Source organism: Rhinoderma darwinii (genome assembly GCF_050947455.1).
Source record: "Rhinoderma darwinii isolate aRhiDar2 chromosome 2 unlocalized genomic scaffold, aRhiDar2.hap1 SUPER_2_unloc_6, whole genome shotgun sequence".
In the NCBI taxonomy this organism is placed as follows: domain Eukaryota; kingdom Metazoa; phylum Chordata; class Amphibia; order Anura; family Rhinodermatidae; genus Rhinoderma; species Rhinoderma darwinii.
In genome coordinates, this window is record NW_027461729.1 from 725,193 (window position 1) to 746,960 (window position 21,768).

The window sequence follows — 21,768 nt, forward strand, 5'->3', positions numbered from 1 at the left end:
CACAAGAGGGAGACAAGGGACTGCAAAATGGAAAATAGGCATCCACCAACTTTACAGACAACTTGTTCTCCTTGCTCCTACAACCTCCATCCTTGCACAGTTTGTTATTCTTCCAGGTAACATAGTAACAAATCCAAATTGCTGCTCTCTTTGTAGGCAAGCAAGGGTTTGTTGCAACTGCAATTCTTACTTCTTCTTGAAATGTAGGGACCACAGTACATTCCATCACATCCATCTAGTGTACACAGGTAGGTCCATTGTGACGGGCGGGCGGGCGGGCTGGCTGCTTTAATGGCTGTTTGCTGTTCCCCTACTCCACTCCACTATTTGACTATGGTGCTGCATCAATCAGTGGCTGGCTCAGGTGCAGCTCTTTAACCTACCTAGGAGGGAGGGCGGAGAGAAGACAAGGAAGGTGAATGAGCTGTTCCAATGTGAAATGCCGGAAACACAGAAACACAGACGACACAAAACAAGAGGTGGCAATGTATTAATTAATTGCATTTAATAAATTAGCTCATAATCACACATGACTGTACAAATGAATTGTCCAACAGGTGTTGAAATAATGGGATTAAAAGGGGAGATCCCATCCGAAAGACAAAAACAATGGCAAACACAAAAAGCACTTTTGGAATCTGATTTTAGTAAACACATAAGGAAAGGGTGCACCGGTCCTGGAAATACTGCAATACCAGGTCAATGCGTGGAGTGGACAGAGCAAGCTCTATTTCCATCTCCCTGTTCTAAAAATCCATTTAATATATGGTCCCCAGATAGGGGACGTATCAGATATTAAACTGATAAGAACAGATACTACACTTGATCTTAGCCAAAAGGCCGAGAAGCGATAACCCGAACGGGCCGCGCGTTGACCGAGCCTGCCCAATACTGCTGTTCACCCCTTGCAGCGATTCAGCCTACTCCTAGGCAATTCCATGGGGCCCTGCAGGCTCACACACACTCACAGCTACTAAGCGGGAGGTGAATAAAGGCCGGAGAGGAAGCAAGACAGGATTTGCTTATTTTGCTTGCACCACAATGCAGTGCTGAAAGAGGAGGAATCGACATAAAAACGCCTTCCTGGCAACGCCCAAATGCCCTCCTGCCGTGCAAACACTGGCAGCAGCAGCAGCAGCAGCAGCAGTAAGTGCATGCCCACTGCCACCCCTTCTCCTTTCATACCTTGTATCAGCTTTAATCCAGTCCAGTGCTGCCTGCTGAGCAGCACTGACCAACACTGCCTGGGCCCAGGCTTTTATCTCTGAGGCCCCATTATGATGTCAGAAAGCTGGCTCTGGCTCCTGAGGTCTCCACTATGACACGTGCAAAGTTCCGTCTGAACTTTATATAAGACGGTGCGGCTCAGTCAGTCACTCAGTGTTGCCTGAGAGGGCAAAACTGCAACAGCCGGCCCCCAGGCTGTCTTTTTTTTGCACAGCTAGTTGCCTCCAGGAGGCCACAAGAGGGAGACAAGGGACTGCAAAATGGAAAATAGGCATCCACCAACTTTACAGACAACTTGTTCTCCTTGCTCCTACAACCTCCATCCTTGCACAGTTTGTTATTCTTCCAGGTAACATAGTAACAAATCCAAATTGCTGCTCTCTTTGTAGGCAAGCAAGGGTTTGTTGCAACTGCAATTCTTACTTCTTCTTGAAATGTAGGGACCACAGTACATTCCATCACATCCATCTAGTGTACACAGGTAGGTCCATTGTGACGGGCGGGCGGGCGGGCTGGCTGCTTTAATGGCTGTTTGCTGTTCCCCTACTCCACTCCACTATTTGACTATGGTGCTGCATCAATCAGTGGCTGGCTCAGGTGCAGCTCTTTAACCTACCTAGGAGGGAGGGCGGAGAGAAGACAAGGAAGGTGAATGAGCTGTTCCAATGTGAAATGCCGGAAACACAGAAACACAGACGACACAAAACAAGAGGTGGCAATGTATTAATTAATTGCATTTAATAAATTAGCTCATTATCACACATGACTGTACAAATGCATTGTCCAACAGGTGTTGAAATAATGGGATTAAAAGGGGAGATCCCATCCGAAAGACAAAAACAATGGCAAACACAAAAAGCACTTTTGGAATCTGATTTTAGTAAACACATAAGGAAAGGGTGCACCGGTCCTGGAAATACTGCAATACCAGGTCAATGCGTGGAGTGGACAGAGCAAGCTCTATTTCCATCTCCCTGTTCTAAAAATCCATTTAATATATGGTCCCCAGATAGGGGACGTATCAGATATTAAACTGATAAGAACAGATTTTTTTTTCAGTTGGCTACCCCCTCGCGGGGGTGTCAATGATTTATTACTTAAAATTCAAAAAACATTTACAATAAATTACAGCTTTTTACAATGAATTACAGTAATAAAATCAATTTACATAAAAACACATAAAAGGGGACATGGTGGCAAATTCTTATATATTGGAGTTCCATTCTTTTACAAACCATTTATTTGAAAGGGTGGCATTTCTTTTTTTATCTAATAAATAATAAATGTACATCTCGCTAAAACAAAGACCTAAAACATCGTCAACAGATATAACATCGTGCTTAAAAATCAGGATGTTCCTGGCCTTCCACAGAGCTTCTTTTACGCAGTTCATCGTCTTCCATGCAATAGTCTTTTGGTTCGCTTTTGGGCATCCAAAGAGTCCATATAAAATCATTTCGTAACTCAAGTCCTTTAGGTCTGCCATCTTCTTCATTAGAGGGAATATCTTTATCCAAATATGTTTTGTAAAATCACAAGTCCAAAAAATATGACGCACTGTCTCCTCAGCCTGGCAGCCTTCCCTCGGACTGACAGCAGACCTCGTGAATCCTCTCCTGAATTGGAATGCCCGGCATGGAAGACATTGATGAACGCAGCTCCAGGCCAGGTCCATCTGTGTATTAAAAAGATAAAACACATTAACCATTTTGAAGATAAAAGCACAGCGTTCATTATTAAAATTTTCAATATTAGTGACGACTTCATTTCCTCTTATGTCTTTTATAAGTTTCTTACTGTTTATCATGTCATTAAAATTTTTCCCTTTAAAATTAAACAAGGCCACTATTTTCTCTAAAATCACGTAATTTGCTGGTAGATTAAAAGCATAAGGTGAGGTTAAAACAATTTCAAACCACCCCATCCTTCGCATAAAAAACCCAGTATTAAAACGTAGAAAATAAGACCAATGATGTTGTTTAAAAAGAGAATTAAGACAGAAACAAAAGTACTTGATTAAAAGAAACCTATTAAAATCTGGAAAGTCTTTGCCACCCTTTGGTTTGATTTTCATTACCGTCTCACGTTTAAGTTTCTCCATTCTGGAACTCCAAAAGAAGGTAAAACAAGCTTTAGTAATTTTTCTTAATAAAACCGTGGGAGGAGGGAAAACCATGCTTAAGTATAAAAGCAAAGGTAAAATTATCATTTTAATTATTAAAATTTTTCCCTCCATGGTAAGCTTCCTCATGTTCCACATGCATATTTTTTGATTTACCTTCTGCGCCACCATGTCCCAACTGATAAAACCATTGTCGTACTCACTGAAGGAGACTGCAAGGACCCATTATCCACTTTACCTGCCCAGGACCTTAACCATCCTTCTTTGAATTAACACACCAACACCTTCTTTATGCAAATGTGGAAGTGGCCACAGCTTTATTATTATTTACAACCATCGGCATGAAGACATATATATATTTATTTATTTTCTCTCCTCCTGAAATGCCGATGCTCCCTGTCTCCATCAGGCATGTAGGGTGCTACCTCCGTCTTCATCTGCCGTACTTTCCGCCAGCTGTGACATCTACGAAAAAACCAGAAAAACGCCAGAACAAGAATATAACCGTAGAAAATTTTTTAAAAAACAAAACCAAAACCACCAGGGGAGGGAGGGCGGGTGTTTCTTCCACTGCAGCTTGAAGGTAAGAGGGCTTCCTGCTCCAAACCTCTGCCCTATATCTCCTTAACCACGCCCCTCTTACCCCTTGTTGACCAATCCTGATCCTGGGCATTATTTTAAACCGTTCCATCCTTTCTTAACCCCTTGCAGTCCCTGACACTCTCCCTAGGCGCTTCAGTGTCTACAAGACTGCAAGGACCCATTATCCACTTTACCTGCCCAGGACCTTAACCATCCTTCTTTGAATTAACACACCAACACCTTCTTTATGCAAATGTGGAAGTGGCCACAGCTTTATTATTATTTACAACCATCGGCATGAAGACATATATATATTTATTTATTTTCTCTCCTCCTGAAATGCCGATGCTCCCTGTCTCCATCAGGCATGTAGGGTGCTACCTCCGTCTTCATCTGCCGTACTTTCCGCCAAGAAGGGGGAACTGAGAAACCTACTCAGTCCCCCGACCACCCCCACCAAGCAACGCCAGCCCTCTCTCGGCACCATCCAAGAGATCCAATAAAAAGATATCGAGCCCGATATCATTCAGATGCACTCCATCCAGTGCCAGCAGATCTGCATTATCCCCCTCCAGGGATTGGTGTCGCAACCCGATCCCCCCTATAGAGCGAATGAACCGCGACACCCGCACATTAATTAACCTGCGCACTCTCTCCAACGCTGCCATATTCCTCGCTCCTCGCCACACCGTGCGCGCCACTATTTCGGACCAAACTATCACGCAACGGGCGAACAGATCCCGAAAACGCGCCAAATCAGTTCGTATAATTGACAATAACTCAGCCATTTTCACTTGGCCGATATCATTTCCACCCGCATGGATGATTAGGACAACAGGTCCGTACGTGTGCCTTGTAACTGCCACTACTTCTGGCAGTAACTGCACCCACCGTAATCCCCGGACACCTCTCCAATGGACGTCGGCCTGTGCGAGGCCCAAATTCGGACCTAATGGCCTTCGACCCGCTCGAACCGCTGCCCAATGCACATACGAATGCCCCAAGATCCACACTTGGGGGCGCCGCAACCCTAACAAAGAAATTAAGCTACATTCCGGTCAAATGAAAATTACAGGCAGGGTTAACATAACACTCCATATAACAGGAAGGAAAAACAGGGGGGGGGGGGAAGGGGAGGGGGGGGAAGGGGAGGGGGCGACCTTTCTTATGAAAACTTCCAGCTTACACCATCTTTAAAACCAGATCAGGTCGCACATATGACTTATAGCTATTAGAGCGCCATCTACCCAGACTCATGATAGCCGCTGAATCCAAGCCCAAGGCATCCGCCTCAGTTGCCGCACCTATCCTAAATGAATGTGTACCAAACTCGCCCGGCGGCAAACCTAGATACTTCAAGCCGGCCTTAAAAATCGCCTCAAATTGAAAACGCGACATCGCGGATCCATCCTGATGGATCAAGAATTGAGTCCCGGGCACTCGGACCAACACGAATTCCTGGACCCATTTTACCGGGCAATACTGCCCCCCAATCCTCCCAATCGACAGCCAAGCCCCCCTTCCTACCACATCAGTCTTTGACCTCCGCACACAGACCCTGAGAGAATCTCCCAACGTTACTACATCCGATCCGAGAAGACCACCGCTCGCACTTACTCTGTGCGGAACCAGCTCACTAACCCGTAAAGCGGCAAAGAAAGCCAAAGAAAACGCCGCGCCGAACAAGGACACTTCATATTCATCCCGACACACAAAACATAAAACGGCTAGCAGCCGACCCAAAAGTGAAAAAGATACTGGCCGCCTCGTGTCCCTTGAACACGCCTCTTTTTTCCACCCTTTTAACGACTGCCGAACTACAAATTCTTTTGTAACATCTCTGCATCCCCACAATTTTAACATAAAGGCCACTCCTGCTAAAAACTTGCTCGCCGTGGCCGCACTACCCCCTTCCTGACGTATTTGTACCAAACTTGCTAACGTGACGTCCAGGTGACACCCATCCTGTGATGGGAAGTCATTCCCCGCAATCTCCAACCACCGATCCCACGCTCTGCAATGACTCTTCCAAGTCGCCGGTACCACCGAACCCCTCAACAGTCTCATAAGTTGTCCTCGACCAGGGCCCATAAGTGAAGGGGGGGGGACACCCCTTCTGCCAAAGCTGCCGGGAGCAATTCCCGAAACCGGGACATCTGTGAACGAGACAAAGCATCAGCCATCACATTACTGACACCCGGAACATGTTTTGCACGAAACCACACATTCAAACGCAAACACTTCAAAACCACCGTCTTAATAAAGCTAATACCGGCAACGAACTAGACGACAACCCGTTCACCGCATGCACCACCGCCATGTTGTCTGTCCAAAATACAATCCTCTTATTCACCATCACGCTACCCCATAACTCTATTGCAACTATAATAGGAAACAATTCCAATAGCGTTAAATTACGTAAGACTCCCAAATCACTCCAATGCAAGGGCCAAGGGGATCTACACCAACTTCGGCCCAAAATTGCTCCAAAACCATCACTTCCGGCTGCATCCGTAAATAATTCCAAATCTACATTAGACAACTCAGCGTCCTGACACACCGACCTCCCGTTAAACGAACTCAAAAAAGAATGCCAGACAAACAAATCTTTCCTCATACAAGAGGTTACCCTGATAAAATGATTTGGCTTCGAGATACCTCTAGTGGCTAAAGACAAACGCCTAGAAAAAACACGACCCATTGGAATTATACGACAAGCAAACACCCGCAATCCCATTAACGACTGTAACTGTTTTAACGTCACTTTTTTCGACCCCATGACCTGGTCAACCTGCGTCACTAGCCTTGCCAATTTTTCATCCGGCAAGCGAAAAATCATCTGCTCGCTATCTATTTCGATACCCAAAAATGACAAAACCGTTACAGGACCTTCCGTCTTATCCTCGGAAATAGGTACCCCGAAACGCGACATCACCTGTCGAAACACTCTCAGCAACGTGCTGCACAACCCCGAGCCCCCCGGGCCCACAAAAAGAAAATCATCCAGATAATGAATGACCGAGTCACAACCAGACTCCAAACGAACTACCCACTCTAAAAATGACGCAAACATCTCAAAGTAACTGCATGATATTGAACAACCCATAGGAAGGCACATATCCACGTAAAACCCTTTGTCTAAACAACAACCCAGCAGGTGAAAACACTCCGGATGAACCGGCAGCAAACGAAAGGCCGCTTCAATATCAGATTTGGCTAACAACGCCCCCTGTCCAGCCGCCTGTACCAACCTTACTGCAACATCAAAAGACGTATACGAAACCGCCGCCTCCGCCCTAGAAATACCGTCATTAACAGAACCACCGCGAGGAAAAGAAAGGTGATGAATCAGCCTAAACTTTCCTCGTTCCTTCTTTGGAACTAAACCAAGGGTGGAAACTCGCAGATTCGTATACGGCGGCTCGCTGAATGGACCTGCCATTCTTCCTAATTCCACTTCTTTAGCTAATTTTAGCCGCGCAATGCCCACATTCTCATTGATCGACTTCAAATTGTCAGCCAATGACAATGTCGCAGAATATTCAAAAGGAATCTCAAAACCAAACGAAAACCCGTTAGTGAGCACCTCTGCTTCCCGCCTCCTGTGGTACCGCTCTAACCATGGGCCCATCTCGAGCACGTTCACCGGCGTTCTCCGCTGCGCCGGAAGGAGGTGCCTTGACCGGCTGCTTACCTCTCCGGAAACACCGGAGCGCCGAATGAGCGCCCCCACAGATGGAGCATTCATGTCGAAATTTGCAAGTGGCAAAGAAACGACAGTGGCCCTCATTGTAGAGCCAACAGGCACCTGTGGGCCTAGCGGCCGCAACTCCAGGGGCGGGGCCCGGTGCTGCGGCCGCACTGGGAAAGGGGCGTTGTTGCCTACTCCCTTGCGCTAAAATAAGCTGCAACCACACGTCCGTTGCCTTCGTCGCCCAACTTATATCAGGCGACAAAGCCAAACGTCGCCGAAATTCTTCATCATATCGCCACCAGGCCGCACCACCGTGCAGCCTGTGGGCGCTGAAAATTGTGTCAAAATAGACAAACAACTCGGCCCCTTTCCCAGGATAGCGTTGGCAAATAACATGAGCCAGTGTAGCGTAACACTGTACCCAGTTGCCAAATGTTTTCGCTACTTTTGCTTTCCTATCCGAACCTCTCTCAAAGCCCCGCTCCTTGTCGACAGTCACCTGCTCCACCGAGACCAAGGACCAAATATCCACAAATTCATTCCTCCAAATCTTGTCCTTGACCTCAGCTGACAAATGAGTCCCGAGAGGAGCGACTCCACAAAACAATGAATCTCTAAACGTCAAACTAGCTAAAGCATTCTCTTTCTCAGACGGGGGCATAGCTCCCTCTGGTGGCACAGAGGGACACGACGTTCCCTCATTCACTTTCAACCCAGCCACCACGGCTTTTAAAACAGAAATCAAATCCGCACCCGCTGCATTAGGTTTATTAAGCCATGCGTCACCGCAGGCCGACTCACCGCTCCCAGAGGTCCCACCGACTCCAGAGGGTCCTTCAGCCACTTGCCGCGGCACTGGAACCACGGCCTGCACCTCCTCCACCGGCCCGGCGGGAGGTACAACCTGGGACAGCTGCTCCTGATCCACCGACAAGCGCTGCACCTCCCGGCGTCGACTGCGTCTCTGCGGCCGTGAGGATCTCCTCGACGACCTCCTCCATGATCCGGATGATGCGGACGTCGTCGCAGACGAGGAGGAGAAACCATCGCTGGAAGACGAGGAATACCGTCGACCACGCCTCTTCCCGTCACCTGACCTGCGACGTCCATGATGGCCGTGCCGGCGATGTCCACCAGCCCGGCGTTTCCTCCCTCGCCTGGAACGCTCCCTTCTTGGACCTGCAGGAGAGAAAGATGACAAGGCAGGAGAAGGGCAAATAGCATCCAAAACACCCTCACTCCTATCTTTCCTAGCACACTCCCCCCCTGCCCCTGACCCGTGCTGACAGGGGCCCGGGGGGGACCGGGGTGGAGAAGCGACAGGCACCGCAGAAGCCCCCGCCCCCTGGCTGGGCTGCTTGCTCACCGTCCGCCTCCCCGCACCCGCCGCCATCTTCTTTTTTCGTGCGCCGCCATCTTGTGTCCTGGCTGCACTGCGCCTGCCAGGACGTCCCGCCCCTGTTCCCCCGCCGCCAATTCTGGCTGCGTAGAGAACAGCACGGGGAAAGATGGCGCCGACCCCGGCTGCACACAGGCCCCAGAAGCAAGTCCCAGCTCCTGTGAACATGCCGCATGGTAAGCGACCATGTCGGACCAGTCGCCTGAGTCCGCCATATTCACCCCACTGTCACGATAGTCGGCCGCTGCCTCCGCGCCCGCATCAGCAGCTCGAGGCGGGTTGTACCGTGCCCGTGCCGGTTTAACAGCCGCCCTCTTACCGCCATGGGGAAGGACGCCAGCGCGACGAGTGGACGGGGGGGAGGGGGGCACTATGTCGACCGACGAAGCACCCGTCGACATAGGCCTAGGGGACCTGCTGGGACCACCGCATGACTGTGCAGCAGTCATAGCACCCCTCATAGCAACAGGGCTAGGGCTCAGTCGAACCGGAGGGCGTGTAACGCGCTGCGGCCTACCTCGGGTAGCCGCTCCCGACTGTTCCGTGCCCCGCTCAGATCCTCGCTTCTCTCCTTCCTCCAACAGGGATTCCAGCCAGGCAGGTCCCTCCAACGCTACCCGCTGTGCCACCTTCCGCAACAGTTCTTTTGCCATCTTCTTAACGACCACGCTCTGAATCTCCACAGCAGCAGCAAAGGTGTTTCTTCCACTGCAGCTTGAAGGTAAGAGGGCTTCCTGCTCCAAACCTCTGCCCTATATCTCCTTAACCACGCCCCTCTTACCCCTTGTTGACCAATCCTGATCCTGGGCATTATTTTAAACCGTTCCATCCTTTCTTAACCCCTTGCAGTCCCTGACACTCTCCCTAGGCGCTTCAGTGTCTACAAGACACCTAAAATTTTAATATTATCAGACACAGGAACCGGTATATCTCTAAGAGCCATGCTTCCTATGTTTAAAATATGACTCTTGCTGAAGTTTACTTTAAAACCGGAAGCACAGCAATAAAACTCGATTTGCCTAAGGGTTCTCTGAAGCGACAGGGCGTCCCTACATAAAACCGCCACATCATCCATGTACCCCACTGCTTTGGCCTCTACGCCGCCTCCCCCGGGCAGGGGGACTCCACGGATACACTTATCGCGGCGAATTGCGCATTACAGAGGCTCCAATGCACATATAAAAAGCAGTGGGGACAAGGGACACCCCTGCTTCACCCCAGAGTTTAAAAATACGTCCTGTGTCTTAAAACCATTCACTAAAATTTTGCTGGTGCATTCTCTGTAAAAGGCTTTAATAGATAATAAAAATCCTTCAGGTATACCCATACGTTCTAAAACCTTAAAAAGATAAAAATGAGAGACACGGTCGAACGCCTTCTCAAAGTCTATAGATAAAATGGCTAATTTACCTTTTCTAGACCTCGTGTCCTCAATCACGTCTTTTATTAGGTTTAAATTATCCCAGATGCTGCGGCCTGGCACCCCACACACCTGGTCAGAGTGTATAATGTGGGGTATTATGGCTTTTAATCTATTTGCACATATTTTAGCCATAATTTTATAGTCGCTATTTAGAAGGGTTATTGGTCTCCAATTCTTTAAAACTGCGATGTCACCCGTCTTATACAGCAGGGAGACCTCACCCTTCCGCCAGGACTTAGGCAGCATCTTGGAATTAAAAACATCAGAAAAAAGGTTAAAAAGATCCTCTTTTAAAATGTCATAAAATTTTACATAAAACTCACTGGGTATACCGTCCGGTCCGGGAACTTTCCCTGTTTTAAAACTCTTAACAGTTTCTAAAACCTCCTGCTCCGTCAGCTCCTGTAATAAAAAATTCTGGGAGACAGGGTTTAAAACAGTAGTAATCTCCTTCAGTGAGTCACGCATAAAATTATGATCCACAGTCTTAACATTAAAAAGGTCAGTGTAAAACTCATGAACTTTACTTAAAAGACCCTGTACATCTGACACCCCTTCTATATTTTTGATAATTGCCTTTTTGTTATTTATTTTCTTAAAAAAGTACCTGGAGCAGGTCTCGTTCTCCTCCACATGTTGTATTTTTGAACGGAATATAATCTCTTTACCTTTCTGCTCCAGGCACTGGGCTATCTCCTTTTTCAAATTGGTGATGTCATCTTTAACGTCTATGTCATGATCTTGCATTTTGTACAGGGTCTGCAGACGGGTATTGAGAATTTTAAAAAAAGCGTATTTCTCTTTGGCTTTCGCCACGCTTTTCTTAATAAAAAAATCTTTTATTTTCTTTTTCATTTTCTCCCACCATGCACTGATGGGAGTACGTGTGTCTCTTACCCGCCTGCTTTCTTGGTAAAATTCAATAAAATCTGCTAAAACCTGTGGATCGTCTAAAAGGGAAACATTCATCTTCCAGGACTTTTTACATACAATATTATTAAGATCATGCTTTACTTTAAAAGATAAAAGCCTGTGATCTGAAAACACATTGGTTAAAACTTCACAATTAAAAGGCAGTAAATTTTCAGAACAAAAGATAAAATCAATCCTGGAGCTACAGGTGGCGTTGCTCCAGGTAACGCCGGCTTCCTCTGGACTGCTCCTGTTACATTCTTTGTATATGTCTTTTAATTTAAAATCAGTCACGATATCCTTGAGCAGTCCAGAGGTCTTGTCATAGTTCCTACTCGTACTGTTGGTAAGCCGGCGTTCTCCTCTCAGGATACAATTAAAATCACCTGCGAGGATAAAAGGCTCAGATGTGTTGATAAAAAGCGGTAAAATCTCCAGCATCCTCGCTCTTTCGTTCTTTTCTGGTGATCCGTAAAAATTTAAAAACTGCCACTTTACACCATCAATAAAAGCTTTAACCATTAAAATACGTCCTGGTAAGATTTCTTGAATAAAATCAATTAAAACGTTTCCCTTAAAAAGAATGGCGACCCCTGCTGATCTGGACTCGTTGGATCCAGACCAGACGGATGGACCATACTTCCAATCCTTTTTGTAATTTTCATATCTCATTGTATGGGGAATGCCGCACTCCTGCAGGAAAAATACAGAGGCTGCCAGGCAAGATAAAAAATTGAAGAGAGCAACCCTTCTCACTTTTGACTTGGCGCCCCTCACGTTGAGGGAGATTCCCATGAGCTCAGACATCGTGGAGAGTTAAAGCAAAATTCTGATTTTAAAATAATAAATAATAGGCGTACTTAAAATCAGATTGCTCCTCCACCAGCAATACCCGAAACCTCACTTGAACTCATGGCCCCGCCCTCATCCGACTCAACTGAAAAGAGGGACGAGGCAGGAGAAGAACTACTGTCGCTGAGAGCTGAGCCAGCAACACTCACCTCGTACACGGGGAGCCCAGACTCGCACAGCCTCACCTGGGTCTCTCTCGGTTGACCGACTGGGTCCATGTCTGGTGGGTCCCCCAAGGGCCCCGCCTCTCCCCCCTGGGCCCGTGAAGGCCGGTCTAGAGGGGGAGGTTGTGCGCATGGCGGGGTGTCCGATAATACGGAGGGAGCAGTGCCCGTCCTCCTCACCAGTGCAGGCGAGGAGGGGGTCCCAGGAGGAGCCACATCTTTCCGCACGGACGTATCCATCTGCTCCTCCCCTGTCTCCCTCCTACTGGCACGTTCTTGCTTCCCCTTTTTACGGGGACCCACCTGTACCCAGTTTTCTCCTTCCGAGTCGGTCTCTAGAGACCCAGGATTAGGAGCAGGCCCGGCACCGCCTGAGCAACCAGCCGTCTGGGATGCCACAGGTTCATCGATGGCCTGCTCCTTTTCTGCCTTCCTCTTGGCCTGCCGTTTTTCCTTGGCGCTGGGCTCATTTTTATCCCCTGAGGTCGCTGGCTGAGAGGCACCTGTTTTGGCTTCGGCTAGCCGTACTCTTGAAGCCCAGGTACCTCTCTGCTCTTTCGCCGCAACAGCTTGTTCTCCTCCTTGAGGACGGGACTGCTCTGCTGGTGGAGCACGTGGGGGCACCTCGGGTTGCTCATCTTCTTCGCCTCGGTACCTATGTGGACAAGCATAATAAAGATGACCAGTTTTTTGACAAAAATTTCATTTTTTCTCTTCTGTACATTCTCTCATTGTGTGTTGTTTACTTCCACAGTTCCTGCAGGTGACATCGCAGTTAAAACTGGTATGTCCATAGGTACCGCAGGCCCTGCAGAAGTTTGGCATTCCTGAGAAATAGAGGTCGCCATTCACATTCCCAAGTTTAAAACGAGCAGGTGGTAGCTTCGTTTCTTGGGTGGAGGGGTCCTTTATTAGCGTAACAATAAATTTCCATTTGACGGTCCACACACCGCACTCGTTCATAACTCTCCCCAGCAGCTTAACGTTCTTAAAGTATGCAGCAAGAAACGCCGCCACTTCCTGATCTTTCACGTATGGGGAATACATTTTAATCACTACGAGTTTGGTTACTTCAAAAGCGTGTTCAATTACCTGGACTCCCAAGGCCATGAGTTCACCTTGTTGCCTCTCAGCTTTTCCCATGGCATCACGGAGGATTCCTTCTCCCATAAAAGTCACATCGTACACTCCACGCCTTGGGTAGTCCTGGATCGCCAAAATCTCGTTCTTGTGGACCGCCAACCGCTTTTCCAAAATATCGTGGACAAGGAACTTGAGACCACGAGGACCGCCTCCACCCTCTGCCAAGATAAATCTTGCAGTATTCCTCAACCGGGCGTATACCGGCACCGCATCAGGTCCGCCTGCCATTTGCGTGGCCAGGTCGGTACCGCACAGCTTGCGCTGCGCCCTTTGGCTTTAAGGAGACACACCAAAGGGCTGGGGGGGGGGGGATCGCAACTCGTTGCTCAGGACTAAGCCTCTCTCCCAAATAGCAGCACGGGGGTGAAGTCCAGGCGAACCTGGACGATCCCCCGAGGCCGAGAGAGAGGGTACCTGAGCACCTTCTGACTAAAAACCTCCTGTATAATTACACTTGGTCTTAGCCAAAAGGCCGAGAAGCGATAACCCGAACGGGCCGCGCGTTGACCGAGCCTGCCCAATACTGCTGTTCACCCCTTGCAGCGATTCAGCCTACTCCTAGGCAATTCCATGGGGCCCTGCAGGCTCACACACACTCACAGCTACTAAGCGGGAGGTGAATAAAGGCCGGAGAGGAAGCAAGACAGGATTTGCTTCTTTTGCTTGCACCACAATGCAGTGCTGAAAGAGGAGGAATCGACATAAAAACGCCTTCCTGGCAACGCCCAAATGCCCTCCTGCCGTGCAAACACTGGCAGCAGCAGCAGCAGCAGCAGCAGTAAGTGCATGCCCACTGCCACCCCTTCTCCTTTCACACCTTGTATCAGCTTTAATCCAGTCCAGTGCTGCCTGCTGAGCAGCACTGACCAACACTGCCTGGGCCCAGGCTTTTATCTCTGAGGCCCCATTATGATGTCAGAAAGCTGGCTCTGGCTCCTGAGGTCTCCACTATGACACGTGCAAAGTTCCGTCTGAACTTTATATAAGACGGTGCGGCTCAGTCAGTCACTCAGTGTTGCCTGAGAGGGCAACACTGCAACAGCCGGCCCCCAGGCTGTCTTTTTTTTGCACAGCTAGTTGCCTCCAGGAGGCCACAAGAGGGAGACAAGGGACTGCAAAATGGAAAATAGGCATCCACCAACTTTACAGACAACTTGTTCTCCTTGCTCCTACAACCTCCATCCTTGCACAGTTTGTTATTCTTCCAGGTAACATAGTAACAAATCCAAATTGCTGCTCTCTTTGTAGGCAAGCAAGGGTTTGTTGCAACTGCAATTCTTACTTCTTCTTGAAATGTAGGGACCACAGTACATTCCATCACATCCATCTAGTGTACACAGGTAGGTCCATTGTGACGGGCGGGCGGGCGGGCGGGCTGGCTGGCTGCTTTAATGGCTGTTTGCTGTTCCCCTACTCCACTCCACTATTTGACTATGGTGCTGCATCAATCAGTGGCTGGCTCAGGTGCAGCTCTTTAACCTACCTAGGAGGGAGGGCGGAGAGAAGACAAGGAAGGTGAATGAGCTGTTCCAATGTGAAATGCCGGAAACACAGAAACACAGACGACACAAAACAAGAGGTGGCAATGTATTAATTAATTGCATTTAATAAATTAGCTCATTATCACACATGACTGTACAAATGCATTGTCCAACAGGTGTTGAAATAATGGGATTAAAAGGGGAGATCCCATCCGAAAGACAAAAACAATGGCAAACACAAAAAGCACTTTTGGAATCTGATTTTAGTAAACACATAAGGAAAGGGTGCACCGGTCCTGGAAATACTGCAATACCAGGTCAATGCGTGGAGTGGACAGAGCAAGCTCTATTTCCATCTCCCTGTTCTAAAAATCCATTTAATATATGGTCCCCAGATAGGGGACGTATCAGATATTAAACTGATAAGAACAGATACTACACTTGATCTTAGCCAAAAGGCCGAGAAGCGATAACCCGAACGTGCCGCGCGTTTTGCTTCTTTTGCTTGCACCACAATGCAGTGCTGAAAGAGGAGGAATCGACATAAAAACGCCTTCCTGGCAACACCCAAATGCCCTCCTGCCGTGCAAACACTGGCAGCAGCAGCAGCAGCAGCAGCAGCAGTAAGTGCATGCCCACTGCCACCCCTTCTCCTTTCACACCTTGTATCAGCTTTAATCCAGTCCAGTGCTGCCTGCTGAGCAGCACTGACCAACACTGCCTGGGCCCAGGCTTTTATCTCTGAGGCCCCATTATGATGTCAGAAAGCTGGCTCTGGCTCCTGTGGTCTCCACTATGACACGTGCAAAGTTCCGTCTGAACTATATATAAGACGGTGCGGCTCAGTCAGTCACTCAGTGTTGCCTGAGAGGGCAACACTGCAACAGCCGGCCCCCAGGCTGTCTTTTTTTTGCACAGCTAGTTGCCTCCAGGAGGCCACAAGAGGGAGACAAGGGACTGCAAAATGGAAAATAGGCATCCACCAACTTTACAGACAACTTGTTCTCCTTGCTCCTACAACCTCCATCCTTGCACAGTTTGTTATTCTTCCAGGTAACATAGTAACAAATCCAAATTGCTGCTCTCTTTGTAGGCAAGCAAGGGTTTGTTGCAACTGCAATTCTTACTTCTTCTTGAAATGTAGGGACCACAGTACATTCCATCACATCCATCTAGTGTACACAGGTAGGTCCATTGTGACGGGCGGGCGGGCGGGCGGGCTGGCTGCTTTAATGGCTGTTTGCTGTTCCCCTACTCCACTCCACTATTTGACTATGGTGCTGCATCAATCAGTGGCTGGCTCAGGTGCAGCTCTTTAACCTACCTAGGAGGGAGGGCGGAGAGAAGACAAGGAAGGTGAATGAGCTGTTCCAATGTGAAATGCCGGAAACACAGAAACACAGACGACACAAAACAAGAGGTGGCAATGTATTAATTAATTGCATTTAATAAATTAGCTCATTATCACACATGACTGTACAAATGCATTTTCCAACAGGTGTTGAAATAATGGGATTAAAAGGGGAGATCCCATCCGAAAGACAAAAACAATGGCAAACACAAAAAGCACTTTTGGAATCTGATTTTAGTAAACACATAAGGAAAGGGTGCACCGGTCCTGGAAATACTGCAATACCAGGTCAATGCGTGGAGTGGACAGAGCAAGCTCTATTTCCATCTCCCTGTTCTAAAAATCCATTTAATATATGGTCCCCAGATAGGGGACGTATCAGATATTAAACTGATAAGAACAGATACTACACTTGATCTTAGCCAAAAGGCCGAGAAGCGATAACCCGAACGGGCCGCGCGTTGACCGAGCCTGCCCAATACTGCTGTTCACCCCTTGCAGCGATTCAGCCTACTCCTAGGCAATTCCATGGGGCCCTGCAGGCTCACACACACTCACAGCTACTAAGCGGGAGGTGAATAAAGGCCGGAGAGGAAGCAAGACAGGATTTGCTTCTTTTGCTTGCACCACAATGCAGTGCTGAAAGAGGAGGAATCGACATAAAAACGCCTTCCTGGCAACGCCCAAATGCCCTCCTGCCGTGCAAACACTGGCAGCAGCAGCAGCAGCAGCAGCAGCAGCAGTAAGTGCATGCCCACTGCCACTCCTTCTCCTTTCACACCTTGTATCAGCTTTAATCCAGTCCAGTGCTGCCTGCTGAGCAGCACTGACCAACACTGCCTGGGCCCAGGCTTTTATCTCTGAGGCCCCATTATGATGTCAGAAAGCTGGCTCTGGCTCCTGAGGTCTCCACTATGACACGTGCAAAGTTCCGTCTGAACTTTATATAAGACGGTGCGGCTCAGTCAGTCACTCAGTGTTGCCTGAGAGGGCAACACTGCAACAGCCGGCCCCCAGGCTGTCTTTTTTTTGCACAGCTAGTTGCCTCCAGGAGGCCACAAGAGGGAGACAAGGGACTGCAAAATGGAAAATAGGCATCCACCAACTTTACAGACAACTTGTTCTCCTTGCTCCTACAACCTCCATCCTTGCACAGTTTGTTATTCTTCCAGGTAACATAGTAACAAATCCAAATTGCTGCTCTCTTTGTAGGCAAGCAAGGGTTTGTTGCAACTGCAATTCTTACTTCTTCTTGAAATGTAGGGACCACAGTACATTCCATCACATCCATCTAGTGTACACAGGTAGGTCCATTGTGACGGGCGGGTGGGCGGGCTGGCTGCTTTAATGGCTGTTTGCTGTTCCCCTACTCCACTCCACTATTTGACTCTGGTGCTGCATCAATCAGTGGCTGGCTCAGGTGCAGCTCTTTAACCTACCTAGGAGGGAGGGCGGAGAGAAGACAAGGAAGGTGAATGAGCTGTTCCAATGTGAAATGCCGGAAACACAGAAACACAGACGACACAAAACAAGAGGTGGCAATGTATTAATTAATTGCATTTAATAAATTAGCTCATTATCACACATGACTGTACAAATGCATTGTCCAACAGGTGTTGAAATAATGGGATTAAAAGGGGAGATCCCATCCGAAAGACAAAAACAATGGCAAACACAAAAAGCACTTTTGGAATCTGATTTTAGTAAACACATAAGGAAAGGGTGCACCGGTCCTGGAAATACTGCAATACCAGGTCAATGCGTGGAGTGGACAGAGCAAGCTCTATTTCCATCTCCCTGTTCTAAAAATCCATTTAATATATGGTCCCCAGATAGGGGACGTATCAGATATTAAACTGATAAGAACAGATCCTACACTTGATCTTAGCCAAAAGGCCGAGAAGCGATAACCCGAACCGGCCGCGCGTTGACCGAGCCTGCCCAATACTGCTGTTCACCCCTTGCAGCGATTCAGCCTACTCCTAGGCAATTCCATGGGGCCCTGCAGGCTCACACACACTCACAGCTACTAAGCGGGAGGTGAATAAAGGCCGGAGAGGAAGCAAGACAGGATTTGCTTCTTTTGCTTGCACCACAATGCAGTGCTGAAAGAGGAGGAATCGACATAAAAACGCCTTCCTGGCAACGCCCAAATGCCCTCCTGCCGTGCAAACACTGGCAGCAGCAGCAGCAGCAGCAGCAGCAGCAGTAAGTGCATGCCCACTGCCACCCCTTCTCCTTTCACACCTTGTATCAGCTTTAATCCAGTCCAGTGCTGCCTGCTGAGCAGCACTGACCAACACTGCCTGGGCCCAGGCTTTTATCTCTGAGGCCCCATTATGATGTCAGAAAGCTGGCTCTGGCTCCTGAGGTCTCCACTATGACACGTGCAAAGTTCCGTCTGAACTTTATATAAGACGGTGCGGCTCAGTCAGTCACTCAGTGTTGCCTGAGAGGGCAACACTGCAACAGCCGGCCCCCAGGCTGTCTTTTTTTTGCACAGCTAGTTGCCTCCAGGAGGCCACAAGAGGGAGACAAGGGACTGCAAAATGGAAAATAGGCATCCACCAACTTTACAGACAACTTGTTCTCCTTGCTCCTACAACCTCCATCCTTGCACAGTTTGTTATTCTTCCAGGTAACATAGTAACAAATCCAAATTGCTGCTCTCTTTGTAGGCAAGCAAGGGTTTGTTGCAACTGCAATTCTTACTTCTTCTTGAAATGTAGGGACCACAGTACATTCCATCACATCCATCTAGTGTACACAGGTAGGTCCATTGTGACGGGCGGGCGGGTGGGCTGGCTGCTTTAATGGCTGTTTGCTGTTCCCCTACTCCACTCCACTATTTGACTATGGTGCTGCATCAATCAGTGGCTGGCTCAGGTGCAGCTCTTTAACCTACCTAGGAGGGAGGGCGGAGAGAAGACAAGGAAGGTGAATGAGCTGTTCCAATGTGAAATGCCGGAAACACAGAAACACAGACGACACAAAACAAGAGGTGGCAATGTATTAATTAATTGCATTTAATAAATTAGCTCATTATCACACATGACTGTACAAATGCATTGTCCAACAGGTGTTGAAATAATGGGATTAAAAGGGGAGATCCCATCCGAAAGACAAAAACAATGGCAAACACAAAAAGCACTTTTGGAATCTGATTTTAGTAAACACATAAGGAAAGGGTGCACCGGTCCTGGAAATACTGCAATACCAGGTCAATGCGTGGAGTGGACAGAGCAAGCTCTATTTCCATCTCCCTGTTCTAAAAATCCATTTAATATATGGTCCCCAGATAGGGGACGTATCAGATATTAAACTGATAAAAACAGATACTACACTTGATCTTAGCCAAAAGGCCGAGAAGCGATAACCCGAACGGGCCGCGCGTTGACCGAGCCTGCCCAATACTGCTGTTCACCCCTTGCAGCGATTCAGCCTACTCCTAGGCAATTCCATGGGGCCCTGCAGGCTCACACACACTCACAGCTACTAAGCGGGAGGTGAATAAAGGCCGGAGAGGAAGCAAGACAGGATTTGCTTCTTTTGCTTGCACCACAATGCAGTGCTGAAAGAGGAGGAATCGACATAAAAACGCCTTCCTGGCAACGCCCAAATGCCCTCCTGCCGTGCAAACACTGGCAGCAGCAGCAGCAGCAGCAGCAGCAGCAGCAGCAGCAGTAAGTGCATGCCCACTGCCACCCCTTCTCCTTTCACACCTTGTATCAGCTTTAATCCAGTCCAGTGCTGCCTGCTGAGCAGCACTGACCAACACTGCCTGGGCCCAGGCTTTTATCTCTGAGGCCCCATTATGATGTCAGAAAGCTGGCTCTGGCTCCTGAGGTCTCCACTATGACACGTGCAAAGTTCCGTCTGAACTTTATATAAGACGGTGCGGCTCAGTCAGTCACTCAGTGTTGCCTGAGAGGGCAACACTGCAACAGCCGGCCCCCAGGCTGTCTTTTTTTTGCACAGCTAGTTGCCTCCAGGAGGCCACAAGAGGGAGACAAGGGACTGCAAAATGGAAAATAGGCATCCACCAACTTTACAGACAACTTGTTCTCCTTGCTCCTACAACCTCCATCCTTGCACAGTTTGTTATTCTTCCAGGTAACATAGTAACAAATCCAAATTGCTGCTCTCTTTGTAGGCAAGCAAGGGTTTGTTGCAACTGCAATTCTTACTTCTTCTTGAAATGTAGGGACCACAGTACATTCCATCACATCCATCTAGTGTACACAGGTAGGTCCATTGTGACGGGCGGGCGGGCGGGCTGGCTGCTTTAATGGCTGTTTGCTGTTCCCCTACTCCACTCCACTATTTGACTCTGGTGCTGCATCAATCAGTGGCTGGCTCAGGTGCAGCTCTTTAACCTACCTAGGAGGGAGGGCGGAGAGAAGACAAGGAAGGTGAATGAGCTGTTCCAATGTGAAATGCCGGAAACACAGAAACACAGACGACACAAAACAAGAGGTGGCAATGTATTAATTAATTGCATTTAATAAATTAGCTCATTATCACACATGACTGTACAAATGCATTGTCCAACAGGTGTTGAAATAATGGGATTAAAAGGGGAGATCCCATCCGAAAGACAAAAACAATGGCAAACACAAAAAGCACTTTTGGAATCTGATTTTAGTAAACACATAAGGAAAGGGTGCACCGGTCCTGGAAATACTGCAATACCAGGTCAATGCGTGGAGTGGACAGAGCAAGCTCTATTTCCATCTCCCTGTTCTAAAAATCCATTTAATATATGGTCCCCAGATAGGGGACGTATCAGATATTAAACTGATAAAAACAGATACTACACTTGATCTTAGCCAAAAGGCCGAGAAGCGATAACCCGAACGGGCCGCGCGTTGACCGAGCCTGCCCAATACTGCTGTTCACCCCTTGCAGCGATTCAGCCTACTCCTAGGCAATTCCATGGGGCCCTGCAGGCTCACACACACTCACAGCTACTAAGCGGGAGGTGAATAAAGGCCGGAGAGGAAGCAAGACAGGAGTTGCTTCTTTTGCTTGCACCACAATGCAGTGCTGAAAGAGGAGGAATCGACATAAAAACGCCTTCCTGGCAACGCCCAAATGCCCTCCTGCCGTGCAAACACTGGCAGCAGCAGCAGCAGCAGCAGCAGTAAGGGCATGCCCACTGCCACCCCTTCTCCTTTCACACCTTGTATCAGCTTTAATCCAGTCCAGTGCTGCCTGCTGAGCAGCACTGACCAACACTGCCTGGGCCCAGGCTTTTATCTCTGAGGCCCCATTATGATGTCAGAAAGCTGGCTCTGGCTCCTGAGGTCTCCACTATGACACGTGCAAAGTTCCGTCTGAACTTTATATAAGACGGTGCGGCTCAGTCAGTCACTCAGTGTTGCCTGAGAGGGCAAAACTGCAACAGCCGGCCCCCAG

The 21,768-nt window shown here is 48.4% G+C and overlaps 6 non-coding genes and 1 pseudogene across 6 annotated transcripts; all 7 read right to left on the reverse strand.

Moving 5' to 3' along the window:
• Window positions 1–661: 661 nt before the first annotated feature.
• LOC142681588 (U2 spliceosomal RNA) lies at window positions 662–852 on the reverse strand. Its single transcript, XR_012853478.1, has one exon. It is a non-coding gene; the product is annotated as a U2 spliceosomal RNA (small nuclear RNA).
• Window positions 853–2,121: 1,269 nt separating this feature from the next.
• On the reverse strand, window positions 2,122–2,342 carry LOC142681803 (U2 spliceosomal RNA; annotated as a pseudogene).
• Window positions 2,343–15,279: 12,937 nt separating this feature from the next.
• Window positions 15,280–15,470, reverse strand: LOC142681589 (U2 spliceosomal RNA). The gene has a single exon (XR_012853479.1). It is a non-coding gene; the product is annotated as a U2 spliceosomal RNA (small nuclear RNA).
• Window positions 15,471–16,601: 1,131 nt separating this feature from the next.
• Window positions 16,602–16,792, reverse strand: LOC142681590 (U2 spliceosomal RNA). The gene has a single exon (XR_012853480.1). It is a non-coding gene; the product is annotated as a U2 spliceosomal RNA (small nuclear RNA).
• A 1,275-nt stretch (window positions 16,793–18,067) lies between these two features.
• LOC142681689 (U2 spliceosomal RNA) lies at window positions 18,068–18,258 on the reverse strand. The gene has a single exon (XR_012853569.1). It is a non-coding gene; the product is annotated as a U2 spliceosomal RNA (small nuclear RNA).
• A 1,275-nt stretch (window positions 18,259–19,533) lies between these two features.
• On the reverse strand, window positions 19,534–19,724 carry LOC142681690 (U2 spliceosomal RNA). Its single transcript, XR_012853570.1, has one exon. It is a non-coding gene; the product is annotated as a U2 spliceosomal RNA (small nuclear RNA).
• Window positions 19,725–21,008: 1,284 nt separating this feature from the next.
• On the reverse strand, window positions 21,009–21,199 carry LOC142681691 (U2 spliceosomal RNA). The gene has a single exon (XR_012853571.1). It is a non-coding gene; the product is annotated as a U2 spliceosomal RNA (small nuclear RNA).
• Window positions 21,200–21,768: the final 569 nt, after the last annotated feature.